The sequence below is a fragment of the Numida meleagris genome, chromosome 2 (assembly GCF_002078875.1).
Source record: "Numida meleagris isolate 19003 breed g44 Domestic line chromosome 2, NumMel1.0, whole genome shotgun sequence".
Taxonomy (NCBI): domain Eukaryota; kingdom Metazoa; phylum Chordata; class Aves; order Galliformes; family Numididae; genus Numida; species Numida meleagris.
The window spans coordinates 127,559,164-127,572,740 of record NC_034410.1 but is presented as its reverse complement, the minus strand read 5'-3'; the positions used below and the strand labels follow the sequence as shown (position 1 = coordinate 127,572,740).

Below are 13,577 nucleotides of genomic sequence, written 5' to 3'. Positions count from 1 at the left end.
CAGTACAGTTTAACTGGTAGGAGTTGACAGGAGGCTTCAGGTCTCCATGATGGATTAATAGTTATATGTGATACATGTAGTATATGCTGAGATTTTAAAAATTCATCCTATTATCTTTGTTCTGCTAGACTGCCAATGGTTTTCCAATGAATGGGGAATATTTTCTTTTTAAGGCACACATTTTAGACAGTTGGCTCTGCCTTTCTCTATTGCAATAATCCCGTGAGCCCTTATCACTGCTTCTTTTTATAGTGTGGCAGAAAGATGAACGCCACATTTCCTTCCGCCTGTCCATCCTTCTGGCCACTCCAATTTTTCAAAAGTATTTTCCAGTGGTTTGGGACAGGCTCAATCCTAGGAGATGGGCTGGGCACTGGCAGAGGTGGGCTCTGCTTCATCCCCATCCCAGGACATCCCAATGACTACCCACCTAGAGGTGCCCCGTGCAGGGATTCCCACCCTTGTGCCCCTTTGCTTGGGCAGAAAAGGGCTTATTCTGCTGAATGCGGGGATGTGGGTGGAAGAGGAAGAGGCGCATTTTCTCTCAGGGACACGGTCACTGAGTGAGCCCCGGTTGGGCTGGGGGTCGTTGGGCTGTCGGGGCGCCCACGATGCTTCAGACGTGCCCCCCGTGTGACAGATGACCTATTGAAATAATTTCAGAGCACTGCTGCGGTTGCCACGACAACCAATGCTCTCTTGGCTTTCATCTGGCCATGTGACAGCGCTTTGACGTCAGCTGGAGGCAGAGCCTGTGGTTTCGGCCGCGCAGCCAAAGCTGTGTGAGAACCCAGTGGATGCTGGATTTATCCCCGCCGCCGCCACTGCTGCCGCTGCTGTTTCTCAGGGGCTGCCAGAGTATGGACTATTAAAAACTTGCATTTCTGCAGTGTGAGGTAACCATTTGCTTTATGTTCTCGTCAGGTATTTTTTCCTTTTTTTTTTTTCCTTAAAAAAAAAAAAAGAAAGATACAAAGGAGCTTATCGTGAGGGTGTTTTTCACTTGTTTGTTTTGGCTGAAGTTTGTCGTGATGAACAAGCCCAGTGCTATCAGATAAATGCAAAGCAGCTTCTAGTCACCAATTCTGTGTGCAGACTGCTAAGCAGAGTTAAATTTAGATTAATGATCCGTGAAAGCAGAATAAAACAATATTGTTCTCATTTGACACTTTCGGAATATAAATGAACATGAGTGATTCCAGGTGAATCTGTTTGGGAGTTAAAAGAAATCATGCTTAGCTATGTTGTTGATCTGGGCATCACAGCTTTACACTTCTGTTGGAACTTGTGCATTTGTTAACGCAGCCCGGTCCGGGCGGTTCGGTCCCCAGCATGCAGGGAGAGGGAGGCCAGCAGTGGATGTGTGGGGAGCAGCTCGCTGCTGGGTCCCCGAGCTGGTGCTGTGAGTCGGCTCTGTCTGCACGGGCTCCAGACACTGCTCGGGGTCTCTGTCCTTGGCCGGGGGCACGCAGTGCTCGGCTCAGTGATGTTTACAGAGGGAAGGACCGAGAGCTTCCTGAGAATGTGTCTGAAATATGTGCCAAGAGAGCAGCGTGGTTGTAACGTAGGCTTTTTGTCACATGAAAAGTTTTTTATTTTTATTTTTGTAATTATTCTGTGGTGGGTTACGAGTGGTTAGGACAGCTGAAAAAAGAATAGCAGCTCGAGCAGCACCGTGGTAATCGGAAAATAAATGCTATTTGGGCGTTTTTTAAGAAAAAGAGGTCTTGTGTGTCTGTGTTACACTGGCTCAGAGGAAGCAGTTTGCAGAAGGAGATTCCAGGGCTGCTGAAGTTTGGTGCCACGGCTGGAGTTTGTGTGTGAGCACACATATTCGCCTTGAGGACAGACCACAGCTGAAGCATCATGTGTGTTATTTCCTGGAAAAGTATGTTAGACCGCTCTTATCTTCCCTAATTAAATACTCCTGCTCCCTTCCTCCCAAAGTTCAAAGGGTTTATTGATAATGGTAATGATTTGCTAAAGCGGCTGCCACTCGGAAATGACCACAGAACTGCAAAAATATTTAAAGCACAGCACAATAAAAGATAAGAAAAAGCAGCGTAAAAAATACACTAATATTGCTAAGTGCAGCAGAAGGAATTGTTTCAGAGACGGAGCCAAGGCAGAGATTAACACTGAAAGCTCTTCTGTAAGGAAAGTTACGGCTTAGTGCTCTAGATCTCACTGCATTTGGCGTGCTTAACAGACCAACAGGGATAATTGCAGCTGAAGCCTCTAAGTCATTTTGGTTGGCACTATCTGTTCCTTCCAAGATAGCTCTCATGTCCGAATTATCAATGTTTTGGTGACTGAAATATTTCAAATTGTGTTTAATAAATTCTTCTCATGTGTCGGTGCACAAGAAGTCCCCCCTTGCTCCATTTGCTCCATGCAGTGGGTTTAACAAGGAGTGACAGCACCCGCGCAGCTCCACCACGGTGGGACAGCCCCTGCCCGCTGGACTGCCCTGGGTCACGACAGGGATGCTCCATGCCCCTGCCTGCCTGCAGACACCCCAAAAATGTCTGCGAGGTGAAAAATAATGGAGGCAGCATTCGCTCAAGTGATATTCATTAGAAATATTTAAAAAATTTGTTCCTCTCCAGTTTAACGGGCGTATCTTTCTTTAGTCTCCCCAGAGATGACAAACTGCCTCCCATGTCACCAGAGGGATGTGTCCTGCCTGGCAGGGTGACCTGCTCCGTCCCCTCTCATTGGGTCCTGGGAGCTCCGGACATCCTGCCATCTTCTTTTAGCCCCAGGGCAGGCATGGCAGGAACAGTAAGGAGAAAGCTTCTGGCATGGGAGCCTGCAGTGCATGCATAGGGCATTGGTCTCTGCTCAGAGGAGAGGAAGGGACCCATGTGAGAGCGCTCTCTGGTCCATGAACTTATTCCTGGTGATTTTGTGCTCTTGTTTTGTTGGTGAGCTCTATACAACGCCTTTCACCAAAAGCTTGGTTTTTACCTCAGAAGGGTATGAAATTCCCAGCAAGCAGTGTGCTAAGCATCCCTTCAGCCCTTCACCCACTATGAGAAAAGACCAAGCAGCCTTTGGGTTGCTGCCTCCTTCCCATCACTGAGGAGCAGGAAGGGGGCTGCAGCTCACCTCTTCTGCCCAGTGCCATGGCCCTAAGATCACCAACTTTCTTGGGCTTGAATTCCTCCAACACAAAGAGAAAATAAATGGCATGTGCACAGGATTGGTGACATCACACCTTCTTCTGAGGACACCCGATAAACTCCATAGCTCCTGCCAACCTTGGCATCGCTTGCAGGTGTCACTCCCTTGCACACATGTGGAGGACGGCATCTCCTCTGCAGTCCCTTCACCCACAGGAAAGAGTGAGCAGCCCACTAATTACTCAGGAGCTGAAGCCCTTTACCTAGGGGAGACTTTGGCTGAAAGCAAGGCTGAGGTCTCCCTGCGTCACTTCTCTCACAACTGGATGCAGTCAGGGGAATTAAAAACAGACTCGATGTTGATGCCTCCAGCCTAGTAATAATAATGCACTCTTTAGTGTGCTCTACCTTGATCTGGTTGAGCTGATGGTCAATGACAATCTAAATTTAGGCTAGAAGCATAAGAAAACCTAAAAAAAAATAATCCTTGCAGTGCAGAGCACTAACTCCTTCCTGCATTTCTCATACAGAAGGTGATTTCTACTGTCACCTTCAAGGTCCCAGCTGCTACTCAAGGCAGCCTTTCCTGGGGGAATTGAATCTCCCTTATGGGGGAGTTGTCCAACAGTGGGAACTGCCATAGCCGTATTGGGTTTCAGGCTCTTAAGTTACATCTTGCAGAAGCTGGTTTCCATGCTGCTAAAAATCATCACGTTCTGCTAATTTAATGTCCCGCATCAACTTTAACAACAACTGGTTTAAATGATAACTGAGCAGCAGTAGGGAGTTGACATTTTAATCAACAGTTGCTTTTCCAATTAAAGCCAGATGCCACACGTGTGGTACTCCAAATGCAAAATAAAAGTTGACCTCATTGTTGGTTCCAAGCACAGAAATCCTCACTCTGGAATGTAGTTGGTAGCCATATTTTAGAAGCAGTCTTCCATGGTGAGCCAAAGTCTACGCAGACAGTTATAGCCAGATAACAGTTTGAAAAATTTAATACGTTTTGGCTGTACTTTTGCTGCTGTTAAATTTATCTTCTTAAATAGTAGGGAGTATGAGTTGAGGTTTGAGAAACAGTAATTTTGTAATTATTTTACATGGATCGAATTATTCTGTCATCAAATTTGCATTTCAGACAGCATTACAGTATGAAAATATAATTAGAAACTGTAATTCAGGAATTGCTGAATGCGATATTTCCCAGAGGGAGCACTGCAAAGGAGCACTGCCCTTTTAACAACTTCACCAACACTGGAATCCTAGAGGTGGGCTCCAAGTTACAAAGTTCTGCATTCTGCGGTCCCAACGCACTGTTGACTTTCTGTCGAACTTTGGGATTGTTTTGTGTGTGTGAGATTCATTTCCGCAGAAACATCCAGTCACTAAGAGCTGAAGTGCTCAGAGCCTGTTAGCTGAATTTCAGCCTGGCTGTGCTGGGAGATGACGAATTGCTTGCAGCCACAGAATGACACTGAGATAACGTAAGGATCTGATTTACACCCAGAAAAGCCAAGAAGCTTGTAGTTTGGGCTGAATGCTACTTGGAATTTGTCCAAAGCCTGAAATTCTCAGCAATACCTCTTCTCACTGGAAGGAGCAGAGGACAGGGCTTGGCTTAACTCTGCTTCTCTTCTTTGGAAAATATGGGGTGTTTTGCTGTACTTGTTCACAATGTTTTAGCTGCATAAATCTCACTGACAGCAATCCTTAAGATTTCATTGATTATGCTTATTATAATATTTGGTTTATAGGTAACATGACTGGAAACAAGAACAGCCTCTCTTTTCAGTTGGGCTTATGTTGAGAAATCCCCTCCTATTTTTCTGGAAACGCACGCTCCTAGAGGGAGCATCACCCATGGCAAGTTCTTCCCATCACCTTGCCAGGACATTGGACACTGATGCGTGGAGCAGAGCTTGTGATACACAGAGCAAAGCCAGCAGAAGGCATATTCTGAGTGTGAGGTGTGTTTAGTGCTCCCTTCTCCCCAGGCGTCCCTCAGGGTTTTGCTAAGAGGGTCCCTGCGCTCCCTTCTCCCATTCCAAGGGCCGTGCAATGCTGGTGCAAAGGAGGGCACCTGCCCCATCGCTTGAATTTGGGTGATGCACATCCTGCCACCTCCACCCGGTATGTGTGATGTGAGAGGAGGACAGGAGCTGCACGGCATCATCACAAAGTTGGAAGGTATTTTCATTAGAGAGGACGTAATTAGGCCAGTTTGATCCTCACGGACCAGGTGGCCTTGCCTGGGGACACCAGGAGTCAGGTGCACGCCGGGGCTGCGAGGCTTGGAGCAGGAGGGACAGGGAGCAATCCAGCCAGCTTCTCTCCTTGCTGGTGTTGCCACAACAGACCCAGCTCATCCTAAACATGAACTTCAGTCGGGCACCTCTCGGAGAGGCTGCAGCAATTCAGCCCTGTGCCCTTCCAGCTCCAGGCAAAGGGCTCTGCTCCACTGTGCGACTGCTCCTCGCGGCAGCCCGAGATGCTGGGGGCAGCGAGCACAAAGCTGCTGATTATTTCCCCAACTGCTGTGTGGTTCCTATCACAACACTATTCTTTTGTGCTTAATGGCAGCTTGATTGCAGAGTCCTCTTTAACTTCACAATTTTAGCAAGCCCGAGTCCAATTAGAGCAATTATATCTCAGCAGAAACACTGTCTGTTGTCTGCTGGACCTGTCTGTCAACTGTCCTATTCATAGCTGTTTTTTTTTGTGGGGGGTTTTTCATATGGAATTGCTCTGACCCTTCTAAAACAGCCTCATCTGAAGGACATCCTGCATTTCTGTAGACTTTTTTCACAGGTTGATGTGAACAAGAACAGTGCAGGATTCAGCTGGCCAACGATGTATCATTCAACCTAACCACTGTCTCCTCTTGCTTGAACACCACTGACACAGCAAGCAGGACCCCTGACTTTCAATTATTTTACTGTCAAAGATTGAGAACGTGATCAGAATTGCAGTTCTCCCCTGCTGTGTTGGAGGGTTTCCCTAATCGAAATCCACAGCCTGAGCTGCAAGAGGCGTCTGAGGGCCAGTGCTGGTAGACCCAGTCCCATGTGGCACCATTTGGTCACCGAGTGGTTTGGGAGCATGGGGCAGCAGGCACTGCTGCAGGAGGGCCATCTGCTGTCTATGTTACCTATGAAGCAAGAGATGAGAAGCAGAACTATGTAAAAGTAGAAGTGAGGGACTTGAGAAGGTAGGAGGTGGTGCAGGGAGGAACAAGCCTCCTGCACAAACCAAAGGCTTTTTGCTTCTCATACCTCTTCTGGAAGGGTGAATCTAGGGAATAGATTTTGTATGTGTCTGAAGTTGTCTTCCAGTTGTGCTTGAGGACAGTCCTCAGTGCAGGACAGGCGAGAAAGGAGTTAAAACAAGTCACTGTTACACTTTGGGGTCTTGTCTAAAATAGCCACTTTTGTTTTGTTTGCTGAATTCCCCGTGCTTTTCCAGGGCTGTTCCCATTATTCACTTCTTTCCCAAAATAACATTTTTAACCAGAGGAGTGGCCAGGACTGGGAGCAGAGGGGATCTGCAGCCGGAGCCGGACAGCTGCGCGCCCACATGTGTGTCTGCATCGAGCCAGTGCCGAGCTGTCACGGGAAGCTGGGGGCAGACCGCAGGGCAGGTGGCAGCTCTCCGCAACTGAGGCAATTTTGTCTCATTCCCCACTGAGCTGGGATACAGCCCCAGGCCTTCTTTGGGTTCCCATGCTTGAAAAATGACCCAGAGGAGCAGCTGCCCTGGGGTTTCCACCCAGGCTGCTCAGGGACATCTCCCTCTTGTCACCATGTCCTTCATGCTCAGGCACCAGAACTGGGTGCTGGCAGCCTTCCTGTGGGGACATGGAGGGGGAACATGGCAAGGAAGCCCCAAAAAGATCTAAGAATCAAATGTTCACGGTGGTGGCTTGCTGTGTTATGTCTGAGAGATTCGATTCACCGTGGCCATCCAACCGTGCAAATGCTGTTTGAGGAGAGGAGCTTCCCATTCTTGCTGTACCCGCGCAGACCGGGGTGGGGGGGGAAGGGGATGGAGAGCAGATTCCCTGCTGGGGCTTTGGCATGTAGGACTCTACCCCAGTGGAAATAGCCTCTAAGGAAAGCCCCAGAGTCACTGTAAATGTAGCAGGCGAAGGGTGCCCGAATGAGTCACTGTGGCTCAGACAGGTGCTGCTACTAAATCCAGGGTGCAGTGGGACTGGACTAGCAGTGCCTCAGCCATCTAGCTCATAATCTCCTTCCAACACCCCTTTACCAAGAGGTAACAGCTTGCTTCCCCCAAGTCTTGGCATTTTTTTATCTCGGTGTTAATATTCAAGCATGTGACAAGTTATCGGGTATCTGCTGATAACAGCCCTGCCTATATTAGAGACAGTGGCTGTGTTCGTACCAAACCCAGTAGGGAACATCCCCAGCACTGCAGCTCAGGGACTGGAGCTGCCCCCTATCCCTGGCACAGCTCTGCTCCTGGCCAAGCCCCTTCCTCCCATGTGGGAGGGTTTGGTACCCTGTCTGAGCAGCTGGGCCTGTCCTGTGTGGCAGATGGCACAAGGCCTCTCTTAGGGAGGGTGAAGATATTTAGCAGAAGGAAGAGGGAATTTCCCTGCCTGTCAGCCTTTCAGTGCTGGCAATGCACTCAGAGGCATTTGCTTGTATTTATTTTAAAGATGTGAAAACTGCATTTTTGGATATCCTGTGCTACGCTCCTCTTCTCTCCAGTTTCTCCAGAATGAGTAAATTGCCATCATCTGTATTAACTCCTTCAGTCAGACATCAGCACAGCCCACTTCTGCAATGCTAGTAATGTGCCTAATACCTGGTTTAGGGACCCTGCAAGAAGGAAGTGATGTCTGTGTGCTCTCATCATAGCACCTGAGTGTCAGGAGAGACAAAAAAGCAAAGGACATGTCACGGTGTGGTGTGTCATTTGTGTTGTATTCAACAGTCACAATTTTGTCCTTGAAGAATTGTGTCTATGGGGCTTTGAGAAAGTCAGGGGACCATTTACCTGTGTCCTCCCCACAGCTTTCCAAATCCTTTGGATTTTTACTTCTTCTGTTAGACCCCAAACATGTGCATGCCTGCATGTAACTGCAAACTTTTCCCCTTGTGCTTGCAACCAGAAATTGCTGTGCTCATATTGCCCAGAATAACAGAAGGACTTAAGAAGGCCAGCATTAAGGCGTGTTTCAGAGTTGCTGAGTATGTTTTAATCCTTATTAGCCCTGAGCAGTTGTCTCCCAGGGAAGGAAAGGTGTAATTAAAGATGTACCCTGTGCATCCCGCCCTGCACACGCACAGCCGCTCCTCCAGTGAAACCGAAATGGCTCTCTGAAAGACAATGGGAAATATTTCTTTCACAAAACCAAAAACAAGCTTTTCTTCCAGGCGTCATCAGGAAAAAAAGAAGCAAAACCTTTCTTAAATTTCCAGTTCCACTGAGCATCTGGCTCTAATGTACAGTTCCTCAGCTTTACTCGGTTTTTAACCAAAATATGCTCCTGTTTAAAAGTGCAGGCATTTCGTCTTCCAATAAAAGCCCATTAAACTGTCTGTGTGCCACAGCAGCATTGGCATTCACTGTTCTGTGCCATCATTTGCTTCAGTTTCTCCTTTGAAGATCACCACTCACTTTTCCTTACCGACCAAATTCGGCCATCTGATTTTGCTGATGGGTAATTTTGACCAAGGTTTCGCAACGTGCTAACTCTATCCGTGCAGACAAGGTGTTTTTCTCCCTTGGCCAGCCTTACGGCCGCTAGCCTCAAGGTACCCAGCACCAGCAGGATTGGCACTGCTATGGACGTGCTTACTGATGCAGGCGCTCACCTGGAGGAGTGCGGGCTGCTCGGGTGCTTTTTTAAGCACATTGCTTCCAAAACCGCTCCTCCTCCAATCAATAAGATATGTTTAAACATATTGGGAAAAATGCGATTTACTCCAGGAATCTTTATTGCATTTCATTATAAGATGCTCAATCTAATATAGAACAAAGATCACTTTCATTTTAAGTGGGCAAAAGGAAGATCTACGGCACGCTCCCACTGAGTGGCTATCAGCAACATGCACCTTCTCCATCTAATGCAGTTACATAAACTAATTAGGTTTGGGGCATCTCATGGAAACAGTGCTTAACTACATTACATGTCCCCTGAGAGAAATCGGCGTCAGATGAATTTGTGAGGCATTGTGGTATCTGTTCTCAGCTATTTTTTCCTGCCCTGAGGATACTGGTGTGACACCAAAATGTGGGCAGAGCTCTGGCTGCCGATCTCTTCTCCAGTCGGTTCCATTCCACTCGTGCTGTCCTCCGTGAGCTCAGCAGGTAGCAGGGGATGGTGATGCCCCTCTCTTTCTGCAGCCCCATCAGCAGGGCCAGGTTCCATTTCACAAAGTGGAGTGCTTTGGTGCCATTCACCACTGTTCTGTGCTTTACTACTGTTTCACATCCAGAGCAGCAGTTCTGGGAGAGGAAAAGAGAAAACTCAACCCAAAGCTGTGTCCCGGAGCAACAGCTCCCCTCAAACTCTGTGCTGCCCTGTTAGACAGATAGCTGACAACTTCCATACAGGGTAACTTCTTGGCTGTATGCACAGAAGCACCTGATAGCTAAAAGCAGAATAAAACATCTCCCATCTCCATACCCTGCAGCACCCCAAGGACTGGTGCTGCTCACTGTAGGGGCAGTGCTCCTTAAAACACTCATTTATAATACTTGAGGCATCCAGAGAAGCCACATCAAAGCATCACTATTATGATGTCATACTGCTGACATACCTGTCATGCTGCAGTACCTAGAAAGGAGCTTCCAGACATGTCCCTTCAGTGACCAGTCCCTCTGTGAGTCTCTGCAGATCCAGCCCCTTGGAGCTGGTCAGCTCCTTGAGATCTTCAAAAACAGATCCCACGGGGTCCAGGAACACAGGACCAGCTGATGCAAAAAGACTCAGGTGCTGTAGAAAATCCTTTCCTACCTCTTCTTCACTTCAGCCAACACTGCAATGCAGATGTGGCCCTACAGTCTTTGTAGAGTGGTCAGAGGTGTTCAGATGGAAAGGCTCTGTGATATTAATGTGCTATTGTGTTGTCTGTAGGAGACGAAGAGATCACATTAAGAAAAAAACTTTGTAGAAAGTGATATTTACTTTAAAAATAAAATGGTTACCATCTGCCTTATCAGTACTGTACAGAAACTGAGCAACTGGTTCCACAGAAAATGAAAGCTTATTTCTGAAACTGGGGTAACATATTATGTAAAGTCTCCAGTGTTTAGCCCAACTAGCTATGAGTTTTACTGGGTTGCTTCTAGAACTTAATTTCAATTAATTTCCCACAATAACTGTTTTACTACTTCTGATGTTCCTTAATGCCTGAACCGACACAGCTCACTGCTCCCCTTGGCCTGTCAGCTGTGCCCTGGCTGTCACCCACCTGCTCACATAGCCCTGTCCTTGCATTCCCAGTGCACCATGTTTTTGAAACTGCACTCTGCAGGAGCAGGCAGAGGTATTGCCAACACCTTAAAATCATAGAATCATAGAATCATTGAGGTTGGAAAGACTAATAAGTTCATCTAGTCCACCATCAGCCCATGCCAATGACAGTTCTACACCACGTCACTCAGTGCCACATCTAGAGGTTTCTTGAACACCTCCAGGGACAGTGACTCCACCACCTCCCTGGGCAGCCTGTGCCAATGAGAAGAAATTTTTCCTAATACCCAACCTTTGTCTCTGCTCTTGGCCACCTGCTATGCTGCCTGCAATGTGAAGCATGTTTAGCTTTTAAGATGTCCTTTCTCTTCCAGAGGAGGATATGGCAGAAAGGGTTCTCCTGAGGCATCCAGCCTGGTGCAGGTAACACCACCATGAAAGCTCAAGTTACGGATTTCTCAAGCTTCTTTTTCACATGTGCTAGGCCTTCTTGTGATCTGAGAAGAAGGCTGTTCCACAGACTTCACTGTTCCAGTGGTTAGAGATTTGCTTCTCATTCCCAGCCAAACTTTATTCATGGCTAGTTTATACCCATTTGTTCTTGTGCCAGCATTGTCCCTCAGTTTAAATAGCTTTTCTCCTTCCCTAGTGTTTACCCCCTCTGATGTATTTATAGACTACAACCATATCCCCTCTTGGCCTTTCTTTAGCTAGGCTAAACAGCCGAGTGCTCCTGGTCTCCTCTGCTTGCTCGGGCTTTCCTTTCCCTTATTTGGCCTAGCTGCCCTTCACTGCATCTCCAGTGGTTTCAGATCCCTTTCTAGGACATGATTGTCATCCTGTTCTTCTTGTGTGATCGCCTGTCTCTCTAGCTGATGGTGCTTCCCACCTTGGTGTCATCAGTAAAGGCACTGCTCTGAGATTATGCGTCATGGTGATTAATGAAAACGTTAAATAAGATCTGTCCAGAGACTCCTCTTTGAAGAACTGTATTGTAAAACCATCTTCCACCTGAGAATTCCCCTTTCAATTCAGCCCATTACCCTTAAAGAGGAAACATCTGTCTGGTCCTGTGCAGCACATCTCCAGCAGGAATTATTTACCGTGATTTCACCCAAACAGTTTTGTATCAACCTTTATATATTACACATATATCCATTAGAAACACAACCTTATGTGCTGGTTTGAAAGCCAGTGCAGCCAGACTTTCAGTGAGGCTTCCATATAAGGTCAGTTCTGCCAAGAAACTTCAGTTCTAACCTCTAACATTTCTACAACTTCTGTCTCAGATCTCTCTTCAGCAGGACTTGCCAATTGTGGTGCTCTAGTCGGGGTGTTAGCAGACGTGTTTTGCTCTGCTTCAGTCTCCCAGCATCTTATAAAGCCAAATTCATGATTCAAATAACTAAACTCATTATTCAGGCTTAGTACGTGGGGTTTTTTTTATGGGAAATTGGAATGGGGTGAAAATTCTTTTGTGCTCTGGCCTGTGTTGCCTAGATATTGGCCTTTAGAGGAATAGCAAAAATGATGTTTGTACCCTTTACATTCAAAATGGGTGAGACTATAAATATCCTGTAGTCCTAAAACAACATTCCTGTTAGTTCTGCAATTAAGACTGCAAGATTCTCCCCCAGCATCTCCCTGCATTTCCCCACAAAGATCTGACTGTCTTCTTTTCCTCTCTGTGCCAAAGGCTTTAGAGGCTTTTGGAGGACTTGGTGACATCCCACAAACTGAAGAACAGAGCTCCATCTCTTTTAGGCTCAAATAAGAGAGGAGAGATTATTGAATCTTTGGCTGCACTTTGGATGACAGAGAAAGAAATTCTTGCCCTCCTTCCTTTGAAAAATTCAGATTTGGAATATCTCTCTGCATTATTAGCAAGTTCTTCTGAATGTGCTGTACAAATGAGCAGTATATGATTCTTCTTTAAAAAAAAAAGGAAAAACCTTCAGAAAAATCAAATCCATCTTTATTTAAGGCTGTTCCCTGAGTGATAATTTTGCTCTTTTATTAACGTTAGAGTATTCTTGTATCTGAAGAGAGGCTTTCACCGTTGCGTGTGGAGGGCTGGCTCACAATCCTTCCCCTTGAGCCCTTACATCTAAGCTGATCTAAAACCAAGGGCAGGAGCTCCCCTGGCATTCCGGGCTCCATTTAACTCTCTTGGTGGGCTGTCCTAGCTCTCTTGCTAGTTGTCCTAGCACAGCCTGGGGAGCAATTGATTTGAGGATTTGCCTCCTGAACAGAGCAATCAGGCAGAAAAGGCTCTAATTTGGCATGAGGCTGTGTTTTCCAGCTCCTTCTGCTAAATTTAAGGAACTCCAAGACAACAACTGATATAATTTAATTTGACACTGGATGTCGAGCAAACTGAGACTGTGTTCTCCCCAAGCCGCTTTGTGAAACCATCCTCCAATATTTCTGCTTCTGCCTGAAATCAGCCAATGAATTTGGGGTTTGCTCAGTCACTCCCCAGACTCTAGCGATGATGCTGAATAGTCTTCCACAGCTTGTATGGAGACATCTAAATTCAGGTTCCCGAACCTGAATGATGGACCCCTGCTGTTTTGTGCAGATAAGTAATGTGGAGAGTTTGATACTAAAATGGCCACCTCCTGAGTTGCCGTCATGAGATCTAACTTGTTACGGTTGTTCCTAGGTTTCGAGCATTCGGTGTTTTTCTGTGGCTCTGCTCAGGCAACACCAGAGGCTCTGAGTGTTGATACACAGACAAGGATTCCTTCAACCAAGGAAGATCCATGCTGCCCTGAGTTCAGCTGACATGGGACACAGATTGTCCCACTGCAGGGCTTTGGATGTGTTTGGGGTAAAGGGATGGCTGAACATGAGCTGGGCTCCCAGCACACATAACATTTGTAGTATCAGTCAGAGATGTCCACACGATCTTCAGTCCCCAAGCCACTGTGCTGCAGTGCGTGGCTAGGAGCCTGGAGACAGGCTCCTCCCCTCCCCTCCCCTCCCCTCCCCTCCCCTCCCCT

General features: G+C 47.0%; 1 protein-coding gene across 3 annotated transcripts in view; it reads left to right on the top strand.

Annotated features, from left to right (window-relative positions):
* NCALD (neurocalcin delta) overlaps positions 745 to 13,577 on the top strand; it is a 51,300-nt gene continuing 38,467 nt past the window's right edge. The window contains exon 1 of one of the 3 annotated variants that reach the window (XM_021386946.1): positions 745 to 924. The gene's annotated coding sequence lies outside the window, so the exon portion shown is untranslated. Of the gene's footprint in view, positions 925 to 9,945; positions 10,090 to 13,577 lie in introns of those variants that run through there. The other 2 variants (XM_021386947.1, XM_021386945.1) reach the window with 2 other exon arrangements.